Source organism: Schistocerca americana, chromosome 2, assembly GCF_021461395.2.
Source record: "Schistocerca americana isolate TAMUIC-IGC-003095 chromosome 2, iqSchAmer2.1, whole genome shotgun sequence".
Classification (NCBI taxonomy): domain Eukaryota; kingdom Metazoa; phylum Arthropoda; class Insecta; order Orthoptera; family Acrididae; genus Schistocerca; species Schistocerca americana.
In genome coordinates this window covers 475,650,734-475,676,327 of record NC_060120.1, presented here as the reverse complement: position 1 = coordinate 475,676,327, position 25,594 = coordinate 475,650,734, and the positions used below count along the sequence as shown (strand labels likewise).

Genomic DNA, 25,594 nt, shown 5'->3' with positions numbered 1-25,594 from the left:
CCTTCAACCATCGTAGATGTCCGTCCCCTCTTAAGTCTTCATCGGCTTCTCTTGCTAGAAAGGGGTCCCTTGGGTCACTCCCTTCCCAGGTTCTTTCTAGTGGGAAAGACGACACACCCGCCAGTGGCTGAAGAGCCCAAAAGCAGCTGGTCGTAGGGCTTCACGGTTATTCTCAGTCTCGGAGCCTGAGCCAATGAAGTCCCCCAGGCCAGGGAAACTCAAGGAGCAGCGAGAGAAATCCAAAAAGAAAACCTCAAGGCCAAGGAAATTGTGGTGGCACCCACACCACTGCTACTTACAAGCTCTGCAGCTGAGGATGGTGTGGAGATTTTGGCGTCCGCTGAGGACCAAGATCTTGCCAAACCCTCAGACATAATGGATATAGAGTGCTCAGGCAATAAACTGGTGGCAACATGTGACTCCAAGGTGTAAACTGCCTCATTTAATGTTCCACGGCTTCCCAGTCTCTCAACGTCGTCCTGCAGTGCAGTTGCGGCGGTTTTTTCCACCACCTGGCTGAGCTACGGCAACTGCTAAGCTTTACAACTACTATCTGCATTGCCCTCCAGGAAACCTGGTTCCCAGCAATGCAGAAAGCTGCCCACCACAGCTATAAGAGATATCACAGGAACCGTAGTGACTATAATCGAGTGTCAGATGAAGTTTGCATTTATGTCCTAAATGCAGTCTGTAGTGAACATGTGCCCCTTCATACCCCTCTTGAAGATGTGGCTGTCAGAATAAGGATGACACAGGAAATATTTGTCTGCAATGAATATTTTCCTCCAGATTGTGCAGTACCCCTGAATGTATTAGCTGCACCGATTGATCAACTCCCTAAAACTTTCCTACTTCTGGGAGGTTTTAATGTGCCTAACCCCTTGTGGGGTGGTACCATGCTTACTGGCCGAGGCAGAGACGTCAGAACTTTACTGTCGCAATTCGACCTCTGCCTCTTAAATACTGGGGCCGCCACACATTTCAGCGTGGCTCATGGTAGTTACTCGGCCATTGATTTATCAATTTGCGGCCCAGGACTTCTCTCATCTATCCACTGGAGAGCACCTGATGACCTGTGTGGTAGTGACCACTTCCCCATCTTCCTGTCACTGCCCCAGCATCAGGCACATGGACGCCTGCTCAGATGGGCTTTGAACAAGGCAGACTGGGGAACTTTCACCTTTGCTGTCACCGCGGAATTTCCCTCACGCAGTAACATCGATTGATGGTTGAGCAGGTGACCAGCACAATCGTTTCTGCAGCAGAATACACGATCCCTCGCTCTTTAGGGTGCCCGAGGGGTAAGGCAGTCCCTTGGTGGTCGCCGGAAGTCACTGAAGCAATTAAAGAGTGTTGGCAAGCTCTACAGTGGCATAAGCAGCACCCTTCCTGGAGTACCTCATAGCCTTTAAATGGCTCCGTGCCCGTGTTCGCTAGCATGTCAGCCAATGGAAGGAGACGTGTTGGGAGAGATACATCTTCACCATTGTTTGCCACACGTCACCTTCCCAAGTCTGGGCAAAGATTAAACATGTTTTCTGGTACCAGGCCCCAACAGGTGTCCCCGGTGTTACCATAAATGGCGAGTTATATACCGAGGCAAATGCCATTGCCGAGCCCTTTGCTGAGCACTTTGCTCGAGCCTCTGCGTCAGAGAATTAACCCCCGCCTTTCGCACACTCAAACGGCGGCTGGAAGGGAACGTCCTCTCATTCACTACATGCTGCAATGAATCCTATAACACCCCATTTACAGAGTGGGAGCTCCTCATTGCCCTTGTACATTGCCCCGGCACAGCTCCTGGGCTTGATCGCATCCACAGCCAAATGATTAAACATCTCTCATCTGACTACAAGCGACATATTCTCGTCATCTTCAGCCGGATCTGGTGCGATGGCGTCTTTCCATCGCAATGGCGGAAGAGCACCATCATTCCAGTGCTCAAACCTGGTAAAAACCTGCTTGATTTGGATACCTGTCAGCCCATCAGCCTCACCAACATTCTTTGTAAGCTGCTGGAACATATAGTATGTTGACGGTTGGGTTGTGTCCTGGAGTCACAAGGCTTGCTGGCTTCATGTCAGGGCGGCTTCCACCAGGGTCGCTCTACCACTGATAACCTTGTGTCCATCGAGTCTGCCATCTGAACAGCTGTTTCCATACGGCGACACTGGATTGCCATCTTTTTTGACTTATGTAAAGCATACGACACAACTTGGCGACTTCGTATCCTTGCCACATTGTATGAGCTGGGGATCACTCCCGATTTTGATCCAAAACTTCCAGTCACTCCGTACTTTCCGTGTCCAAGTTGGTCGCTCCCATAGTTCCATTCATATCCAGGAGAATGGAGTCCCACAGGGCTCTGTATTGAGTGTCGCTCTTATTTTTAATGGCCATTAACGGTCTAGTAGCAGCTGTCGGGCCCTCCGTCTCACCTTCTCTGTATGCAGACAACTTCTGCATTTCATACTGCTGCTCCAGTACTGTTGTTGCTGAGCAGCACCTAGAGGGAGCCATCCACAAGGCACAGTCATGGGCTCTAGCCCACGGCTTCCAGTTTTCAGCCACAAAGTCATGTGTTGTGCACTTCTGTTGACATCATACCATTCATCCGCAACCCGCACTTTACCTTAATAACGATCCATTCACTGTAGTGGAGACATGTCAGTTCCTAGGGCTGGTTTTCGACACACAATTGAGTTGGCTCCCTCATCTTCGTCAGCTTAAGCAGAAGTGCTGGCGGCACCTCAATTCCCTCCATTCCCTGAGTAACACCAATTGGGGTGCAAATCGCTCTATGCTGCTGCAGCTCTACAGAGCCCTTGTGCAAACCCTAATTGCCTACGGGAGTGTGGTTTATGGTTCGGCAGCACCTTCAGCATTGCATTTACTCAACCCTGTGCTCCACTGTGGTGTCTGATTAGCGACAGGAGCTTTTAGGACGAGTCCAGTGACCAGCGTACTGGTGGGGGCTGGTGTACCTCCACTGCAGATCAGATGTGAGCAACTGCTCGCCAGTTACGCAGCACACTTTTGTAGTTCCCCTGAGCATCCAAATTACCGTCTCCCGCATTGGCAGCCCAGATTGGGGCTAACGATTGCGGTTCACGTGCGGTCCCTTCTCTCCGAACTGCAGTCCTTCCCTTTATCATCTCTATTTGCGGTGCATTCACATACGCCTCCATGGTGAACGCTTCGGCCGCAGCTTCATCTGGACCTTTTGCATGGCCTTAAGGACTCCATTAACCCCCCTACTCTCCGCTGTCACTTCCTCTCGATTCTTGACGTGTTCTGGGGCTCTTTAGTTGTTTACACCAATGGCTCAATGGCTTATGGTCACATAGGCTTTGCATATGTTCATGGAGGGCATACTGAGCAGCACTCCTTGGCAGTTGGCCACAGTGTTTTCACTGCAGAGCTGGTGGCCGTATCTCGTGCTCTTGTGTACATCCGCTCCTGCCCTGGCGAGTTATTTCTCCTGTGTACTGACTCATTGAGCAGCTTACAAGGACCCCAGGATACGTCAGAGTCCCCAGCAACGAACTTGCCGATAAGCTGGCCAAACAGGTGACGCGGAAACTGCTTCTGGAGATAGGCATCTCCGAAGGTGACCTGTATTCTGTCTTGCAACGCATGGTTTTCCGGCTTTGGGAGACAGAATGGCATAACAGCACACACAACAAGCTGCGTGTCATTAAGGTTCAAATGGCTCTGAGCATGCGTGTCATTAAGGAGACTATGAATGTGTGGAAGTCTTCCATGCAGGCCTCTCGCAGGGAATCAGTTGTCCTCTGCGGGTTCGGCATAGGTCATACGTGGCTAACGCATGGTTACCTACTCCGTCGCGAGTACCACCTCCGTGTTTCTGTAGCTTCCAAGTGACAGTCGTCCACCTCTTGCTGGACTGCCTACTTTTAGCCGCTCTGCGGCAGACTTTTAACTTTCCCAGCACCCTGCCTTCGGCGTTGCGCAGCAATACCCTCACAGCATCTTTAGTTTTATGTTTTATCCGCGAGAGTGGATTTTATACTTCTATGCAGGTTTTAGCGCATGTTCTTTGTCCCTCTGTGTCCTCCACCCTAGTGCTTTTAGGGTGGAGGTTTTAATGTGTAGCAGAGTGGCTGGCTTTCCCTTTTTATTCTCGTGGTTGGCCAGCCGCTGTAATCTGCTTTCATGTTTTACTCTCTTCTGTTTCTTGCGTCTCTCTCTTGTTGTCTTGTCCTCTCTTGTTTGTTTTAGTGTTCTTTGCCTTCCCTTCGTTGTTGTGGCTTTTTCTTTCTTTCCGTTTTATTCTCACACTTGTGGCATTGTTTTATTAGGAACAAGGGATCGATGACCTTGTAGATTGGTCCCTTCTCCCACCTTTAAACCAACCAACCACTCCCCCTTCTCGTCAGAATGCCCAGTATTCCAAAAGGAGTGGAATGTCATGGAGTACAAGACCCTGGACCGGTTGACTTACACAGAGGCTAAACGTAAATTTGAAAGATTACACCCCATTTGGTTGAGGTCGACATATGCTGCAGCTACATCACCATCTCCGTCCCAACTGCCAGTGGTTCCTCACTCTGTGCCACGGATAGTGGGCCCTCCAAGCCACCAGAATACAATCGCTTCCTTGGTGGTAGGGGGCAAATCTTCCTCCGTTGTTCCCAAAGCACCTACTTTGGGAGCAAGGCGCCCCCAAACATAGGGCACATCGGTCCCCTCCCCACTGCTGGAGAAGCAACTGCCTCCTCCAGCTCCTCTCTTGCGGAAGGGGTCCCTTGAGGTCCTCTCTCCCAAGGTCTCCACTGATGCCATGGCGGACACTCACCAGTGGCTCATAGAGCCAAAAGCTGCTGGATGAAGAGCTTTATGGTCTTCGTCTGTGCCTGAAGCTGCTTCGGAGTAGTCTTCCCAGCAAGCCCCCAAGTGAAGCGAGCGAGCAAGCAAACTAAGAAGTAGTCTGCTAAGAAACAGGACCCTCTGGTGGCCCCAACACCACCACTCCCTATCAATTCTGCATCTGAGGATGTGGTGGAGATCTTAGCATCCCCTGTGGACCTGGATCTTACTGATGCCTCATCCACCATAGAAATGGCTACAAATACTTAATCGGTGGCAGCAGGTGACCCGGAGACATAACTTGCCTCTTTGCGCGCTTCATGCATTCGCAGCCTCATGATAATGTCATCCTCCAGTGGAGTTGCGGTGAATTTTTCCACCACTTGGCTGAGCTACAGCAACTGCTTTCTGCATTGGCCTTCAGGAAACCTGGTTCGCGGATATGCGGACCCCTGCCCTCCGGGGTTATAGGGGATATTACAAGAATCATAGTGACTATAACAGAGTGTCAGGTGGAGTTAGTGTCTATGTCCTGAACCTGTGCCCCTTCAATCCCCTATTGAAGTTGTGACTGGCAGAATAAGGACGATCCAGGAAATATCTGTCTGCAACGTATATCTTCCTCCAGATGGTGCAGTACCCCTGAACACATTGGCTGCACTGATTGATCAATAGCCTAAACCTTTCCTACTTTTGTGAGATTTTAATGCTCATAACCCCTTGGGGGGTGACACCGTGCTTACTGGTCGAGGCAGAGATGTTGAAAATTTACTGTCACAACTCTACCTCTGCGTCTTAAATACAGGTGCCCCCAAACATTTCAGTGTGGCACATGGCACATATTTGGCCATTGATCTCTCAGTTTGCAGTCCTGGCCTTCTCCCATCTATCCACTGGAGAATACATGACGACCTGTGTGGTAGTGACCCCTTCTCCATCTTCCTGCCACTGCCCCGGTATCTGTCCCATGGACGCTTGTCCAGACGGGCTTTAAACAAGGCAGACTGGGAAGCCTCCACCTATGCCGTCACCGTTGAATCCCCCCCACATGGTTACATCAATGTGGTGGCTGAGCATGTAACTACAACGATCATATCTGCAGTGGAAAACGCGATCCCTCGTTCTTTACGCTGCCCCCGGCAATAGTCTCTTCGTGGTCGCCGGAAGTTGCTGAGGCAATTAAGGATTGTCGTTGAGCTCTACAGTGGCACCCTTCCGTAGAGCACCTCATATCTTTTAAACAGCTCTGTGCCTGCGTTCGCCAGCTTACCAAAAGACTGAAACAGGAGTGTTGGAAGAGATAAGTCTCGACCATTGGGTGCCATATGTCACCTTCGCAAGTCTGGGCAAAGCTCAAATGAGTTTTTAGGTACCAGACCCCAACAGGTGTTCCCGGTGTTAACATAAATGGCGTGTTATCTACTGCCGCAAACACGATTGCCGAGCAGTTTGCTGAGCACTATGCTCGTGCCTCTGCATCGGACAATTAACCCCCCCCCCCAGTCTTTCACACTCTCACAAATCGGATGGAAGGGAAAGTCTTCTTGTTCATGTTCACTACATACCACAGTGAATCCTTTAACGCCCCATTCACAGAGTGGAAGCTCCTCAGTGCCCTTGCACATTGCCCCAACACAGCACCTGGGCCAGATCGGATCCACAGTCAGATGATAAAACATCTTTCATCTGACTACAAGCGACATCTCCTCATGATCTTCAATCGGATATGGTACAATGGCTTCTTTCCATCGCAGTGATGGAAGAGCACCGTCGTACCTGTGCTCAAACCTGCCAAAAACCCACTTGATGTGGATACCTATCGGCCCATCAGCCTCACCAACATTCTTTGTAAGCTGCTGGAACGTATGGTCTGTCGGCTGTAGGGTTGGGTCATGGAGTCGTGGCCTACAGGCTCTGTGCCTGGGCGATTTCCACCTGGGTTGCTCTACCGCAGATAATCTTGTGTCCCTCGAGTCTGGCATCTGAACAGCTTTTTCCAGATGCCAACACCTTGCTGCTGTCTTTTTTGACTGACGAAAAGCGTGTGACACCACCTGGCCACATCATATCCTTGCCACATTGTACGAGTGGGGTCTCAGAGGCTCGCTCCAGATTTTTATCTAGCATTTCTTGTTGCTTCTCATAGTTCCCCCATATCCAGGAGAATGGGGTCCCACAGGGCTCTGTATTGAGTGTATCTCTGTTTTTAGAGGCCGTTAACTGTCTAGCAGCAGCTGTTGGGCCGTCCATCTCATCCTCTCTGTATGCAGACACATCTGCATTTTGTACTGCCCCAGCAGTACTGATATTGCTGAGCGGCACGTACAGGGAGCCATACACAAGGCGCAGTCATGGGCTCTAGCCCACTGCTTCCTGTTTTCGCCCTCAGTCGTGTGTCGTGCACTTTTGTCGGCATCGTACTGTTCATCCGGAACCAGAACTTTACCTTACTGTCGATCCCCTCACTGTAGTGGAGACATATCCATTTTTAGGACTGGTTTTTGAAGCCCAATTGACTTGGCTTCCTCACCTTCACCAGCTTAAGCGGAAGTGCTGGCAGCACCTCAATGCCCTCCGCTGCCTGAGCAACACCAACTGGGGTGTAGATCGCTATACGCTGCTGCAGCTCTACATAGCCCTTGTTCAATCCTGCCTTGGCTATGGGAGTCTGGTTTATGGTTCGGCGGCACCCTCAGTGTTGCATTTACTCGACCCAGCACACCACTGTGGCCTTTGACTAGCGACGAGAGCTTTTAGGACGAGTGCGTTGACTAGCGTCCTGGCAGAGGCTGGAGTCCCTCCATTGCAGGTCAGGCATGCGCAACTGCTCGCCAGTTACGTTGCACATGTTCGTAGTTCTCCTGCACATCCAAGCTACCGTCTCCTTTTCTCACCCATGGCAGCTCATCTCCCGCATCGGTGGCCCAGGTCAGGGCTTACAGTTGCAGTTTGCGTCCGATCCCTTCTATCTGAACTGGAGACCTTGCCTTTACCACCTATACTCTAAGTCCATTTGCATACAACTTCAGGGTGTGCACCTATGCTACGGCTTCGCCTGGACCTTCCACATGGCCCAAAGGACTCAGTTAACGCTGTGGCTCTCCGCTGCCACTTCCTCTCCATCCGTGACATGTACTGAGGCCATGAAGTGGTTTACACCGACGGCTCTATGGCTGATGCTCACATTGGCTTCTCAGATGTCCATGGAGTACATATTGAACACCATTCCTTGTCTGATGGCTGTATCTCATGCCCTTGAGCACATCCGTTCATGCCATGGGGAGCAGCCTACAAGCTATCAATCAGTGCTACCCTTTTCATCCTTTGGTAGCGACCGTCCAGGAGTCCATCTATGCCCTGGAACGGTCCGGTCATTAAGTGGTGTTTCTGTGGACCCTAGGATACGTCAGAATCCCAGCCAATGAACTTGCTGACAGGCTGTCCAAACAGGCTACATTGAAACCACTTATGAAGATTGGCATTCCAATAACTGACCTGCGTGTTTTTTTTTTTTTTTTTTTTTTTTTTTTTTTTCCCCCCCCCCCCTGGTTGACAGTGGCCCATATTCTGATGCACTGTCCCACTTTGACTGCCCTGTGATGAAATCTTCGATTACTGGACTGGTTTCGTTGCCACTGTTTTATCTGACAACACCTCATCGGCTGATTTAGTTTTACGTTTTGTTCGTGAGGGTGGGTTTTATCATTTGATCTAGGTTTTAGCACATGCCCTATGTCCCACAGTGTCCGCCACCCTAGTGCTTTTAGGGTGGAGGTTTTAATGTGTTGGAGAGTGGCTGGCTTCTCCCTTTTATTCTCATGGTCAGCCAGCCATGGTAATCTGTTTTGTCACTTTAATCTCTTCTACCTGTTTCTTGCGTTTCTTCTTCCCTTTTGTTCATTTAAGTGTATGTTGCCTTTTCGTCATTCTTGTGGTTTTTTCTTTCCTTCCGTTTTGTGTCTTCAGTCTAACTTGTTTTTCTTTTTTTTTTTTTTCTCCTCATCCTTGTGGCATTGTTTTATTTGGAACAAGGGACCGATGACCTAGCAGTTTGGTCCATTCCCCCCCCCCCCCCCCCCCCCTCTCCCTCTTTTAAACCAACCATGTCAGGGGAACTAGGTGTCCCCAGTTGACCACCCCCAAACGTAATGAAATTTAGTGTGAATCTACATGGTCTCTGATGGTTAAATATGAAATTTCAGTCCAGTATCTTCTGTGGTTGAATTTTTAGGGGCTTTTAAAGAGAGGCTTTTCATCTTTGCATCACATACAAAGGTGCATATATGCCAAATTTGCTAGTCTGTCTTAAAAGTTCTAGAATACATTTTGTCATTTGCTGTAATATATATAGACAACTTTTTAAGCTGAATCACACCATGCCAAAGCTAAAAAATTCATTGCACTATTCTGAGAGCCAAAGGGTGACCGACTACTGCTACTTTTCATATGAACCAATCACACCAAAACTTCAGAGGATGCTTCCTACCTGTGATGCCTACATATGGTTCAAATTTAATTAACACTGGATGCCTAGATGAAAAGATATACATCTGCAAAGTTGGCCAAAACTTCCTATGTGCAATTTTTAGGGGGCAGTATCTCAACTGTGTCTTGTTCAATCCTTTTTTCTTGCCACAGCTAGGAAGAACATGCTTTAAGATTTTCAGAGCTATATTAGACCTATTTAATATCTGTATCTCGCATTTTGATGAGCAGGAATACGTTTCAAAAGTTATTATTTTACCACTTCGAGAAGATTGAAAAGTGAAATATTTTACTCATTAAATCACATAATTAATTTTTTATTTAAGTATATAAATCAGTTTCAAGCATTAATTTAACACATGCCATAAAAACAAGTATAATACATGACACAGCAAATTTACAAAACAAAAATACTAAATTGTCAGTTCCAGTTTTGATTAAACAGTTCTACAAATTTATGAAGGCAGATTGTGGATAGCTGTATTGTCTTCCTGATGATGATGTTGATGGTTCTTCTGAAGTCGTGAAAATATGTTTCTCAGGAGTCCAGCAGGTGTCTTTAGCAGTTGGCCAGTGGAAGGAACGAGCAGAAACATGTAGGTGCATACAGCTGAAGAGGACATCTAGTTTTTCATGTGAAACATCACACGTTTGCAGCCCACCAAAAATTGCCATATATACATGCAACATATTGTCCTGATTGTAAACTGTAGCATCATTGTAAAATCTGCTTACTCTGAGCTGATTACAATTAATTGGCTTGAATTGATGATTTTCTCTTGTTGCGGATATTGTATGTCCCATGGCAAACCTTGTTTCATGATCAGGCTGAATTTGTTCAATTTCTTCTATTGCTACATAAAAGAACTTTATGCCTGGAATACTATCATCACAGAATTTGAACAAATCATATGGAGTCACTATTTGGTTATCTTAGTGCCTCAGCAGACTAGCATGGGCTGCTAGTCTTTTTGCTGTTCCCCAATGCTATCACAAGGCGATTTACTGTGGCTTGTTCCAAAAAAAATTCCATTCGGCAGTGATGCCAAAATCCTTTTCGAGCAGACAAATCGATGAAATTTTGGAAATTCTTATATTGAGTAGCTGTACCATTATTAAAGTAAGAAATGTTCATACTGTTTTCAATCTTTGTCTTTAAATAAGCTATTAAATTTATTTGAAAAGCATGGACAGCAATGGTATCGTGACAGAGACAGTTGCTATCGTACAAATGCTAATACTTTGACATTCTTTGCGACCAGAATAAACAACAAATGGATGTAATGTGACCCGACTATTCCTCCACTCAAATCCTTGCACAGCATCATGAACATCAAATGAATAATTCTCAGCAAAGTCCATAAATATAATTAATTCATTTTATGCAAGGTTTCTTTTTAGCTGCTTAGGGTATAAACTTTGGTGTTCTGACAGAATGTGATGGCTTCTTAAACATGTAATTTTCAGCATCAGTGTGTCCATGAAATTTTCAACAGTTGTCTGACATGTCTCTAATGTGTCTGTCAGTATGGACCCATTGCTTGTATTCCATTGTTTCTTTGGGGTCATAGTCTTTAAAAGCCTCTCCAAGAAAAGCCTGTTGTTGCATTTTTCCTGGATGTTCCTCACAATGTTGCAGTATACAATCTATTGTTTTCAAACTGCATGCGGTTTTTTTTTTCCCATCAAAACCTTGTAGTCATCTTGGATGGATGTTGCTGAAGCCAGCATTAATTTGTCATTTTGATGAATTGCACATACACATACTGAATGTGATCCAGAAGCATCAGCTGTAGTACACTATTTCAGCCTGAACTCACAAGCACAGTTGATTTCCATATTGCTTACAATAAGCAATGAACGCTCTTTCAGGTTACAAAGTAGCAGGCATTTTTTGCTTGTGATTTTTTTCCCTTTTGTTCTTACTGTAACACAATCCTTTTTACCTGGGCATAAACAAGAAAACTCACCATCTTCAAAAATGTGAGGACATTTTGTTTTAATTAACATCATTGAGCTTTTCCCCTTTTCAGTTAACAGTTCTTTAGTTTCCTAGCCTTCTTCACCATTTTAGCTGAAACAGCAAATTCTTTATCTGTTTTTTCAGTAGTCCAACTGTTTTGGGCTAGGGTCAAAATTTAAATTTTACTGCAGTTGCTTGAAGTCTGAATCTTAATCTGAAGTTCTTCAATTAATATGTCCTTATCTTTACATTTTTGGCACTCTTCTGTTTGTGTTTCAGTAATATCTACTTGGCGCGTTCCAGCAGCTGTGGCAGTTACCTTAGTAATACTGCCTTGGGCTCTTAGAACTTTGCACTTTATGCATCCCATTGAATCCCTTTTGCTGATCTGTTGAAGCTTTAATGGTGACTCTCCAAATGATGATAATGAAGTATTAGCAGTAAGCATCAGCAACATCAGTGTCTTCAGTAGGTGGTAATTCTTGCTTATCAAGGTGCAATGATTCTTTATGGGCCGCTTCACGTCTACATTTGGTACAAATTTTCTGACCAGGTTTAAAAACTTCATTAGTCAGTAAATTCAACCTCTCAAATATTGCAATGGTTACTGGTGTTAAAGCCTTACTGATTACTTTTTTTTCTTTACTAAAAGGGGTTGCAGCAAGTCTTCTGCAGGAATTGAAATTGTGTCATCAACAAGGCATTATGGTATGAACAAATTTGGGCATCTTCAGTAAAACCAAGCACAGACCTACATCAGAGAAGCTCCTTGTTCACTGGTGACATTCCCGTAACTGATTGTAGTTGACTTTTGCCATAGAGGAATGGTAAGACTTATGACAGTCACCTCCATCAGATCCAACAAAGTAGCAAGGTGCAAGGGTCTCGTGGTTCATTTTATACAATAGTTTATTGACCTATAACGAGCAATTTTGAAGGTTCATGAATATCCTAGTTTGAAGCATAGCAGATTCAACCCACCAGGGTAGCTGAGAACGCTAATGCGCTGCTTCGTGGATTCAGGGAGGTGCACCAGCCTCGGATCGAATCCACCCAGTGGATTAACGAGGGATGGTGTGCCGCCGAGTTTGGATGTGGTTTTTAGGCGGTTTTCCACATCCCGCTAGGTGAATACTGGCCTGGTCCCCAAGTTAAATTCACAGAGGCTTTCTGGTACCCCAAAATCTGTCAACTGACTTCAAAATGCTACCTTCCAAATTGGAGCTTATGGATCAGGGCTGGTGGAATCACTTAGAAAATCAGTAAAATAATATGAATTTCACGTATTAATTGAAATGCACAACTTTCTCAACTCGTGCAGCTGTGTAGAAACAGGCTGTGATGTAATGGAAATAGATATCTTGCTTATTAAACAAGAATTGACATCAAAGGGAATAGTTCATGTGAAACAAATAACACAATAAAATAACAGAAAGCTGGCAAAAACTGCCACCTCATTGTGACTTTCAGTAGTCTATTGCTACCTGAATACATCACGACAGGCTTCCTGGAGCATCAAGATTATGTTTTTCATCCCTAACTCTTTGAGGTGTTTTAAGTGCTGTTTTGGCCCTATGAACAATTAGTTGTAAAGGAGAAGCAACAAGCAGAATGGTACCCCTCAACTTAGCACTAACTGCCCATCTCCAGCTGTATGCATCAGCTGCTCTGAGAGCCATCCTTTATGGAGTCGAGCTGCCCCAGACTGCCCAATGTTCACTTAGTTAACTGCATATTTTCATTATATAAAAGTATAAATACGAATTCCATCAAATACAGCTTCTGAAGCACTGAAGTCGAAGTTACATTGCGCAATGCACTTTTGTGAATCGATCATAACTCATGCCACGTGATCTCACCAGCCAATGGCAGCAGATAAGTGGAGCAGAAGACATGTGATATAGTCAGCCAACAGTAACACTGTTCAGTAGCACAAACTCACAAATACAAAAAGTTAATGTTTTCAATTAATATGCACACCCTATAGTTGCAAAAAAGTGAAGCTTTTGCATATAATATTGGTCTTCAAAAATTTTTTGCTGTTTCTCTCGGCATGTGGTTACACCGGATCCTAACAGCACAGCTTAAATTGCAGCAGCTGAATATTTTTGACATGTTTGCTCAACAGCAATCGTGTCTGGTTGCTGCATCTGCCAGTTTATTTCCCCTAATTCTCATATGGCCTGGTATGCACCGGGGTCCAAAGGATAATCAGGTTGCTACCGGTGCCTTCAAGAGTGATACATTGCTCAAGAATGAGAAGGTGATGGTCTACCGGTGTGATGTAAAGCCCTATATCCCTCCCCCGATGCGGTGCTTAAAGTGCTGGAAGTTCAGCCATATGTCTTCCTGCTGTACTTCCACCGGCACATGCCGAGACTGCGGACACCTATCACATCCCAATACTCCATGTGCCCAGCCTCCCATCTGTGTCAACTGCGGAGAGCACCATTCGCCTTGCTAGCCTGACTGCAGGATTCTCCAGAAAGAAAGGAAAATCATGGAGTACAAGATCCTGGACCGACTGACCTACACGGAGGCTAAGAGAAAATTTGAACGCCGGCATCCTGTGCGCATGGCATCGTCTTATGCCGCTGCTACAACAGTTATAGCGCCGTCAACTCCGCCAACCCAGGTCACCTCTGAGCTGGAAGACTACACATGCCCCTTTGACAGTGGGGAATTTCCCTCCCTGTTACTCCTGCACCACCTGCTTCGGGAGCGACACGCCCCCCACCCCCATCGGGGATGTCCGTCCCCACCTGTAAGGTCTTCTTCAGCCTCTCTTGATAGGAAGGGATCGCTTGGGTCACTCCCTTCTCAGGTTTCTTCTACTGGGAAAGACGACACCTGCCAGTTTCTTTCTAGTGTGAAAGATGACACCCGCCAGTGGCTGAAGAGCCCAAAAGCAGCTGGTCGTAGGGCTTAACACTCATCCTCAGTCCCGGAGCCTGAGCCAGTGAAGTCCTCCCGGCCAGGGAAACTCAAGGAGCAGTGAGAGAAATCCAAAAAGAAAACCCTAAGACCAAGGAAATTGTGGTGACACCCACACAGCTGCTACCTACAAACTCTGCAGCTGAGGATGGGGTGGAGATTTTGGCGTCCACTAAGGACCAAAATCTCGCAAGACCCTCACACACAATGGATATAGAGTGCTCAGGCAATAATTTGGTGGCAACATGTGACTCTTAGGTGTAAACTGCCTCATTGAATGTTCCATGCCTTCGCAGTCTCATGATGTCATCCTCCTGTGGAATTTGCGGTGGTTTTTTCCACCGCCTGGCTGAGCTACGGCAACTGTTAAGCATTACACTTACCATCTGCATTGCCCTCCAGGAAACCTGCTTCCCAACAATGCAGAATGCTGTCCTCCACGGCTGTAAGGGATATTACAGGAACCATAGTGACTATAATCGAGTGTCAGATGAAGTTTGCATATATGTCCTAAAATCGGTCTGTAGTGAACATGTGGCCCTTCAAACCCCTCTTGAAGCTGTGGCTGTCAGAATAAGGATGACACAGGAAGTAACTGCCTGCAATGTATATTTTCCTCCAAATGGTGCAGTACCCCTGAATGTTATTAGCTGCACCGATTGATCAACTCCCTAAAACTTTCCTACTTCTGGGAGGTTTTAATGTGCATAGCCCCTTGTGGGGTGGTACCATGCTTACTGGCCAGTGACACCCATGTCAGAACTTTACTGTTGCAATTCGTCCTCTGCCTCTTAAATACTGGGACCCCCACACATTTCAGTGTGGCTCATGGTAGTTACTCGGCCATTGATTTATTGGTTTGCAGCCCAGGACTTCTCCCATCTATCCACTGGAGAGCACCTGATGACCTGTGTGGTAGTGACCACTTCCCCATCTTCCTGTCACTGCCCCAGCGTCAGGCACACGGACGCCTGGCCAGATGGGCTTTGAACAAGGCAGACTAGGGAACTTTCACCTTTGCTGTCACCACTGAATCTCCCCCACGCAGTAATATCGATTGATGGTTGAGCAGGTGACTAGCACAAATGTTTCTGCAGCATAAAATACTATCCCACGCTCTTTATGGTGCCAGAGAGGTAAGGCAGTCCCTTGGTGGTCGCCGGAAGTCGCTGAAGCAATTAAGGAGCATCGGCGAGCTCTACAGTAGCATAAGCGGCACCCTTCCCTGGAGCACCTCATAGCCTTTAAATGGCTCCGTGCCCGTGTTCACTAGCTTATCAGACAACGGAAGAAGGTGTGTTGGGAGAGATAAATCTCCACCATTGGTTGCGAAACGTCACCTTCCCAAGCCTGGGCAAAGATTAAACTTCTTTTTGGGTACCAAGTCCCAACAGCTGTCCCCGGTGTTACCATAAATGGTGAGTTATGTACCGACGCAAACGCGACTGCTGGTCCCTTTGCTGAGCACTTTGCTCGAGCCTCTGCGTCGGAGAATTACCCCCCAAGCCTTTCACACATTCAAACAGCGGCTGGGAAGGGAACATCCTCTTATTCACTACACACTGCAATGAATCATATAATGCCCCATTTACAGAGTGGGAGCTCCTCAGTGCCCTTGTACATTGCCCCGACACGGCTCCGGGGCTTGATCGCATCCACAGCCAAATGATTAAACATCTCTCATCTGACTACAAGTGACATCTTCTCGTCATCTTCAACCAGATTTGGTGCGATGGCGTCTTTCCATCGCAATGACGGAAGAGCACCATCATTCCAGTGCTCAAACCTGGTAAAAACCTGCTTGATTTGGATACCTGTCAGCCCATCAGCCTCACCAACATTCTTTGTAAGCTGCTGGAACGTATAGTATGTCGGCAGTTGGGTTGTGTCCTGGAGTCACAAGGCTTGCTGGCTCCATGTCAGGGCAGCTTCCGCCAGGGTCACTCTACCACTGACATTCTTGTGTCCATCGAGTCTGCCATCTGAACAGCCGCTTACAGACAGCAACACCTGATTGCTGTCTTTTTTGTCTTATGTAAAGCATACGACACCACTTAGTGACATCATATCCTTGCCACATTGTATGAGTGGTGTCTCCGGGGACCACTCCCAATTTTTATCCAAAACTCCGTACTTTCCATGTCCAAGTTGGTGATTCCCATACTTCCATCCATATCTAGGAGAATGGAGTCCCGCAGGGCTCTGTATTGAGGGTATTTCTGTTTTTAGTGGCCATTGACGGTCTAGCAGCAGCTGTTGGGCCCTCCGTCTCACCTTCTCTGTATGCAGACGACTTCTGCATTTCATACTGCTGCTCCAGTACTGTTGTTGCTGAGCAGCACCTAGAGGGAGCCATCCACAAGGCACAGTCATGGGCTCTAGCCCACTGCTTCCAGTTTTCAGCCACAAAGTCATGTGTCGTGCACTTCTGTTGACATCATACCATTCATCCGCAACCCGCACTTTACCTTAATAACGATCCATTCACTGTAGTGGAGACATGTCAGTTTCTAGGGCTGGTTTTCGACACACAATTGAGTTGGCTCCCTCATCTTCGTCAGCTTAAGCAGAAGTGCTGGCAGCACCTCAATTCCCTCCTTTCTCTGAGTAACACCAATTGGGGTTCAAATCGCTCTATCCTGCTGCAGCTCTACAGAGCCCTTGTGCAAACCCTAATTGCCTACGGGAGTGTGGTTTATGTTTCGGCAGCACCTTCAGCATTGCATTTACTCGACCCTGCGCACCACTGTGGGGCTTGATTGTCGACAGGAGCTTTTAGGATGAGTCCGGTGACCAGCATACTGGTGGAGGGTGGTGTCCCTCCACTGCATATCAGACGTGCGCAATTACTCGCCCGCTACGCAGCACACATTCATAGTTCCCCTGAGCATTCGAATTACAGTCTCCTTTTCCCGCCCGCGGCAGTCCATCTCTGCATCTGCGGCCCAGATCGGGGCTAACGATTGCAGTTCGCAGATCGGGGCTAACGATTGCAGTTCGCATGAGGTCCCTTCTCTCCAAACTGTAGTCCTTGCCTTTACCACCTCTACTTGCAGTCCATTCACGTACGCCTCCATGGTGTACGCCTCGGCCACAGCTTTGTCTGGACCTCTTGCATGGCCTTAAGGACTCCGTTAGCCCCGCTGCTGTCTGCTGTCACTTCCTCTCGATTCTTGTCGTGTTCTGGGGCTCTGAAGTGGTTTACGCTGACGGCTCAATGGCTGATGGTCACATAGGCTTTGCATATGTTCATGGAGGACACATTGAGCAGCACTCCTTGGCAGTCAGCCGCAGTGTTTTCACTGCAGAGCTGGTGGCCATATTTCGTGCTCTCGAGTACATCCGCTCATGCCCTGGGGAGCTATTTCTCCTGTGTACTGACTCATCGAGCAGCCTACAAGCTATTGACTAGTGCTACCCTCGCCACCCTATGGTAGCGTCCATTTAGGAGTCCACCTATGCGCTGGAACAGTCCCGCCATTCCGTGGTGTTTGTGTGGAACCCAAGACACATCGGAATCCCCGGCAACGAACTTGCCGATAAGCTGGCCAAACAGGTGACGCGGAAACCACTTCTGGAGGTAGGCATCTCCGAAGCTGACCTGCGTTCTGTCTTACACCACAAGGTTTTCCGGCTTTGGGAGACAGAATGGCATAACAGCACGCACAACAAAATGTGTGCCATTAAGGAGACTATGTATGTGTGGAAGTCTTCCATGCAGGCCTCTCGCAGGGAATCAGTTGTCCTCTGCCGGCTCCACATTGGCCATACGTGGCTAATGCATGATTACCTACTCCATTGCAAGGATCCACCTCAGTGTCGCTGTGGCTCCCAAATGACAGTCGTCCATCTCTTGCTGGACTGCCCACTTTTTGCTGCTCTGCAACAAACTTTCCTAGCACCCTGCCTTCAGCGTTGGGCGACAATACCTCCACAACAGCTTTAGTTTTACGTTTTATCCGTGAGAGTGGGTTGTATACTTCTATGTAGGTTTTAGCGCATGTCCTTTGTCCCTCTGTGTTCTCCACCCTAGTGCTTTTAGGGTGGAGGTTTTAAAGTGTTGCAGAGTCTTGTGGTTGGCCAGCCACTGTAATCTGCTTTCATGTTTAACTCTCTTCTGTTTCTAGCATCTCTGTTGTTTTCTTGTACTCTTTTGTTCCTTTTACTGTTCTTTGTCTTCCCTTCATTGTTGTGGCTTTTACTTTCTTTCTGTTTTGTGTTATATGTTTTGTCTGTTTTATTCTCAGACTTGTGGCATTGTTTTATTAGGAACAAGGAACCGATGACCTCGTGGTTTGGTCCCTTTTCCCGCCTTTAAACCAACCAACCAACCAACCAACCAAGTGCAACTCACACATATATGACCAATGACCACAGTCTGTGGCAGCTGAAGCCACACTACGTTGTTGGCTAAAAGCTTATTTTGTGACAGTCTTTTTGTTGTGCCTATCTGTGACTGAGCATCTCTGCTATATGGTGAGTAGCAACTATCCTTTTCATTATGTTATTACATTCCATTTAGGATTTTCCATTGTTTGAATTTACCATTCGAAAGGTGGCTAAGTTTTACTGCTCTAATGGAAAGTATATTGTCACTTAACATGGGGAAAAAAAAGGTTCTTCCACCCAGGAGTATTTCTTTTTTGTCGGTTTATATACCCTGATGAGTGTAAGTTTTCCTCCTATCTATGTAATTATGTAGTTCTCAATCATTCATAATAGGAAACACAGTCATAACTCAGTCAGTCAAAATGATTCAGAAATTTTACTTGTTAGAATGAAATCAGGCAATGATTCTTCTTCTCTGCAGGCTCGTGCTGTGCAGCAGTCTGCTAATCTGTACAAATAAAATGGCTCGTATTTTGGGAGCATTGTACAATCAGTCGGGAAACCTCAGATCCAGTGGATATTTGGCTTTGATGAAGTTTAACCTTCCGAAGATGTAATGGAGGTCTTGGATTATTAAATCCAGGTTCGTATCCAGTCTTTCGGAAGTTCCCTTCTGATTAACAACTACGCAATATAATCGATGAATAGCACTAATTCTCAAATGTCAAATAATGTAAATTGTTACACACCTTTTGTATGAAGGAGCTCTATATATATATATATATATATATATATATATATATATATATTTTTCCCTTTTAATCGTACAATTTCGTATCAGTTATATTTTGTCATAAATCTCAATATTCAGATTACAGTTCTTCAAACAATGCTCAGGCTAATCGGCACAAAGACAATCTCGGAAGCTTTTTTCTAACAACCATCAGAGAGAGGACTACAAAAAATAATTATGCGCTCATGGCATAGCTATTGCATGAAACTACTTTGGGCATGGATTCTGCGAGTATGAAGATAGAAAATTAGTAAATGTCATTCGAAGGTAGAAGTGTATCAGAATAATTCATCAAATATAGAGAGATATTACATGAGCCATAAGGCAAGGGGGTTGGGAGAAATGGTGGAGTAGGAATGGACAAGGATATCGTGTAGGTTTCGTGGTTGGTGAAATAGCACTTTTGGAGTGGTGGGGAGAATAGTGGGAAGGATATTCCTCATTTCGGGGCATGAGAGGTATCAAAACCCCAACAGAGAAGATAATTCAGTTGCTCCAGTCTTGAGTGGTACTGAATCATCAGAGGAACGCTCCATTATGGGTGGACATTGGGTATGTAATAAGTTACTGGAGAGACAAAGCAATGGGGATCTATTTCTGGACAAGGTTGGGAGGCCTGTGAGGGTCTCAGTGAGATACTTGGCCAATTTGGAGAGGATTGCTCATCACCAAGATGCAATGACCACAGGTGGCTGGTCTGTACCAAAGGGATGGCAGCAGTTGAATTATGGGTATTGTTGATGGTTGGTAGGTGTGATGTGGATGGAGGTAATGCTGTAGCCATTCTAGACATGGAGGTCAACATCAAAGAAAATGGTTTGTTGGTTGAGGAAGACCATTTGAAATGAATGGGTCAGATGTTGATGTTCTGGAGGAATGTGGATTGAGTCTCCGCAATCCTAGGTTCAGATCATGAAGGTGTCAACAGTGAATCTGGACCATGTGAGAGGTTTGGGATTCTGAGTGATTATGAAGTATTCTTCTAGATGGCCCGTGAGTAGATTGACATTGAAGGGTACCATGTGGGTGTCCTTTGTTTTATCATGGATTTGTTTGTATGTGATGATTTCGAAGCAGAAGTAACTGTGGGTGAGGATATAGTTAGTCTTGGTGACCAGGAACAAGCATAAAGGTTTGGAGTAAGTTGAGCATTGGAAGAAAGCAACAAGGCCATGGGCATTGGGGATTTTAATGTAGAGGGAGGTGGTATCGACAGTAGTGAACAGGGTGCTGGGTGGTAAACCAACAGGGGCAGTGGAGAGTCATTGGAGGGAATGGTTAGTGTTAATTTATATTCGAGGGTAGGGTAAGGGTAATAGGCTGAATGTGTTGGACCATGAGAACAGTGATTTTCACTGTGCGGGCACAGTAACCAACCACAATGGGGTGTCTGGATGGTTGGGTTTATGGACTTAGGAAGCATGCTGAAGGTAGGAGAGCAGGGAATGTGAAGATAATGGGGGGGGGGGGGGAGGGGGGGGGGAGAGAGAGAGAGAGAGAGAGAGAGAGAGAGAGAGAGAGAGAGAGAGAGAGAGAGAGAGAGAGAGAGGGGGGGGGGGGGGGGGATGCTTATTGCAGCAGATGTTCTATGTTCTGGGATGGGCCTAAGGATTTGGGAAGTGACAGGAAGTCCTGCTGGATTAACAAGGAGTGATTTAGGGGCAGCGAGGGAGGAATGAACTGAGTCAGTGATTGGTACGATTGGTGGCAAGAAAGGAGGAGGAGAGAATGTGCCTATTTAGCTCAGTGTGATTGAATTTGGGCTGGGGCAAAAGGTAAGGCCTTTGGAAAGAACTGACACTTCTGTGGAACTGAGGCTTTTGGATGACAGTTTCAGGACTGTGTTTCCGGTCTGTTTAAGTTCTGGATAGTGTATGGTTTTGGTAGGGAGTTTCTGAGATGGCAAATGTAGTAGATCTGCAAGGCAGGGTTTGGCAGCTATTAGAGAATACAAGAGAGGTTTGATGGAAGTTCTTGTAGTGATTGTGGATAGTGGTGGTCAAGGTGGGAGTAGAAGGTAAACAGGTAGTAGAGCTTTTGAGGTTGTGTTGTGCATGCTGCTCTAGATCCTGGAGGAAAGAGTTTCAATCTGGGAAATTGGATGCAGAAATTTGGGATTGCAGAGAGGAGAATTTTATGGATGGAGATAATGTATTGCACGGTGGTTTGGTCCTGATTTTTAGGGGTTTCCAGGGCTAAGATGGTGAGGGCTATGTACTGACAAAATCTGAATGGACAGAGGTCATTGTAGGAGATCAGTTGGAGATGCATAATTTGATGAATCCATTTTGAGAGATTCTAGGAGACAGGCAACACAGGAGAAACAGTATGTGGGACTGGATTCTGGCCAAGGATAGGAAAACTTCCCTGTACTAGCACAGATGAAAGGGGCAAGGACCATAGTGAAGAGTAAAAAGATGCATAAAAATATGTGGGAAAGAAACGGAAATGACAAAACACATGAAGTGAAGGGAAAGAGCTGAGAACTGAGGGAGTAGGGCCTATACTGAAAGATTAAAGTGAACTAAAATCAATGTGACGGCACAATAAGATCAAGGAGAAAAATAAATAAGAAGACAATAATAGTGAGATGCAGGTCAGTGGGTGGATGAAGAGAGGAGGCAGTGTAACTGGCTTCCGTGACATCAGTACATGCGTGTTCGAATAAGGGAAAAAGGGGGGAGGGGGGTGTTTGTTAGGTATGGGGTTCAATGAAATACATGTGGCACAGGAAGGTACAGAAAAACACATGAAAATATATGAGGAAGAGGGAGGAAGTGTGATCAGTTTGTAGGTCCACAATAATTCTATCAGCAGGAAGAATATATGGCATGAGACACTGCACCAGCAATCCATGCTAGCTATCTGTTGTGTGTGGAAAAACATGACATCTTTCTGATCTGGTCTGAGAATGAGGACACCCTATTAACATTTCTCCAGGTCATCATCATCTTCCCCATTTGCTTCAGCTGGTCTTCCTCAATGCAACAAGCCATGTCCACATCAAATGTACTAACCACCAACAATATTTCCACTTTGACAACTGCCACACATTCCATATCAAAAAGTCTTTTGCATCTGCAGTGATGAGCAGTCACACTAAAAATATAGCAAGGATTTCACTGGGGTCTCGAAAGAGTGAAATTACCTTCACAACCTTGTCCAGAAACAGATCACCCGTGCCTTCTCTCTCATCACATACCACACAGTTCCACCTATGACTGAAGCAGCTGAATCACATTCTCTGCCAGGGTTTCGACTACTACTTCTCATGCCTGGAAATGAGAACTTTTTCCTTCCCACCCATCCCAAAGGAGTATTCTGCTGCCCACCGAATCTACACAATATCCTTGTGTATCCCTATTCCACCATTACTCGAAACACCCCTTGCCTTGTAACTCGTATCCCTGCAATGGACCTAGATGCAAAAGCTATCCCATACATCCTCCCACTTGTCCATAGTTGCCAGCTGACTTGTTGAATATTTGTAATTCTAAATTTGTGTGCACTGTATATAAAGCATGTTGTTTTGATATATATTTTTAAAAGCAATATATCATGAAAACGGTCTTGCAAAATAAATAATTAAATGGTTTGGAGTTGAAAAGTGTAACTGTTCATTTGTTGTCTTCACTGTCTGTGCAATGATTAACTTTGAATCCTTGATTTATGTATCACAACAGCACTGCAGTTCCTCCTAGTAAGATCATATTACATACAGGTATATAATTAAATGCTGAGGCAAAGTTGTGTGCCAACAGAATTACTGTTCATGTTTACCCTTGCCATGAGTGAAGTCATTTCAAATGTGGGCAACCACAGAAATTAAACTAAGAGGGGGCAAGATTCTAAAACTGTGATTATTGTTATAGTTGATTTGGTGAGTCTGAAGACATGTCCTATCCCAGGAACTAAATAGTACAAGAGAAATACTAAACTTATTCATACAATGAAGGCCTTCACAGCCAGTATTTACATTATTGGTGAGTTTAGTTGTACAGGATTAGGCCATGGTCTAAGGTATGTGTCTGTGTCTAATGTTTTGTCTCGTAATGCTAAGCCTACTTGAGTTTCAGTAACAACTCATGCGGCCTCTGAAAGTGTGGCAATCATTGGGAGACTAAATATTAGGCACAGAAACATCCCTTAGACCATGACCTAACAACTAAAATCAGCAAGAAACTAAACTTATTGTATTTCCAAGGAGTGACAGACGTCTAGTCAATATTTTTTTGGAGGTAGGTTACTTTGATACCTAATGGTGAACATATTTCATTATAGATTCTGGTTGCCACTTTTTTGAAAATGCTGATCCTGAATGACATCTATTCATGACTAAATAAAAAATATCCAACGAGTTAGGAAATAAAGCTAGAAGGCAGTCACAAAAGATATTACCTTTATTTACTAGTAACATTAAGTTGACACTGAACATTTAAAAAAGATATTTTTGTAAGGAGGGGGGGGGGGGGGACTGAGAAATTTATGTTGAATATTAACAGGTATTACTAACAAAAGCTACCATTGAGCAATATTCCTCAAAATGGAGATACAGGAAAAAAAAAAAAACCTGATTTAATTCTGATGCTATCTACAACACCGTTTGTTTACATAACTTCTCATCTGATCAAGTTAGTTGGGTTTTTGCGTATTTTGATGTATTCTGTTTCTTAATGGTCTGACTTCATTAAAGCTTAAACAAATGTGTCTTGGAAACAGTATTTTTTGAGTTGCTTGACCCATAGGAGTGTGTCACTGGCATGCTAAAGAAATTGCATTGGCAGACTCTTTGAAGATAGATGTAAACTATCCTGAGATAGTCTACTAACAAGCTTTCAGAACAGGCTTTAAGTGGTCACTCTAGGAGTGTACTACAATCCCCTTTGTATCACTCACACTGTGAGGACAAGATTAGAATAATTACAGCATGCACAGACACATTCATTCCACGCTCCATACATGAATGGAACGGGAAGAAACCCTAATGACTGGTACAATAGGAGGTACCATCTTCCCCCGCATCTCACAGTGGTTAACAAGAATGTTTAGACATTGATGTAGATGTAGAACTGCATGCCAGGCCCAACATACAATTAGAAGAAAGTGGTAAACCTTCCAAAATCACTTTCACATGGGCATGTAGAATCATGTTATAAAAGCTTAGGACTGAGCGAAAACTGTATTTGCCTCCCTGCTTTACACCATATTATGAAGCCATGATCAGTGAATTTACATCTCTTTGACTGCATGTTGGACTGTGTCACAGCCTGTAGAGATTGAAAAATGTATGTGGAGGCGACATCTCTTTGTCTGTAAAACGTCACACTTTTCTTTCATTTTCCTAATGCAGAAAATTGCATCTCTCTGAGTGTTGTATTTTGGCTTGTCCACAAATGAAGGTGAAATGAGAGGTGAGTGAGGTTTCTTCCACTGATAGTTTACGTCAATCAAACTTGAAGTAAATTTTGAATGCTATCTATATCCGTGGTTCTCACAACGTTTTTCCTCGCCCCCCCCCCCCCCCCCCTTTTCACTAGGAAAAACAGTATCAGCCCCCGCCCCCCCCCCCCCAGCCTATTGTTATTAAGAAAAATAGTCATGTTATATTTTTTCCTTATTCTGTTTACTAAACTCAATTTAAAAGGATATTATGCAGCAGAAACCAAAAATGACTCATTATAACAAAAATATGGAACAATTTTTTATCTACCACATTTTCATTTATTCATAAACTATGAAATGAATATTATTGACACTTCAGCAAACAAGAATTACAAGAGAAATAAAAATTTAAATTAAAAAGTTCATAGTGATGGATGAGCTTGCTTTTGAGAATAAGCTTTCTCAAGATGTGGAGGATTAGCAGAAAGAGCCACTGGAAGTTCTTTGTTTGCATTTAGCTTTGATTGGTAGTTCGAATTCATAGCTGACAAAACTGAAAATCCAGTCTTGCACAAGTACATTGCTGCAAAAGGAATCAGAATCTTTATTGCATTTTGGTTTAGCGTTGGGAAGTTCTTTCTAACATGTATCCAAAACACCAACAAAGCCATTTAATTAAATTTACTCTTCAGTGAAGTATCACAAATGAGTTCAATAATTGTTCTTGCTCTTCTGTGTTTAGAAATGATGACCCAGGAGCATTTATGAATGGGTTTTTAATCCAATTAAATTTATCGAAATTGTTGCTGAAATATTTCTCGAAGTGAACTTTTAATGTTGCAAGATGATGATGATGAAAGCAAGCTTTTATCGCCATT

General features: G+C 45.2%; 1 long non-coding RNA gene across 2 annotated transcripts in view; it reads left to right on the top strand.

Moving 5' to 3' along the window:
* Positions 1-25,594, top strand: part of LOC124595399 — a 33,463-nt gene that overhangs the window by 3,936 nt on the left and 3,933 nt on the right. The window contains exons 2-3 of one of the 2 annotated variants that reach the window (XR_006978200.1): positions 18,482-18,688; positions 19,023-19,184. This is a non-coding gene — a long non-coding RNA (uncharacterized LOC124595399). The remainder of the gene's footprint in view (positions 1-18,481; positions 18,689-19,022; positions 19,185-25,594) is intronic. The other variant, XR_006978199.1, reaches the window with a different exon arrangement.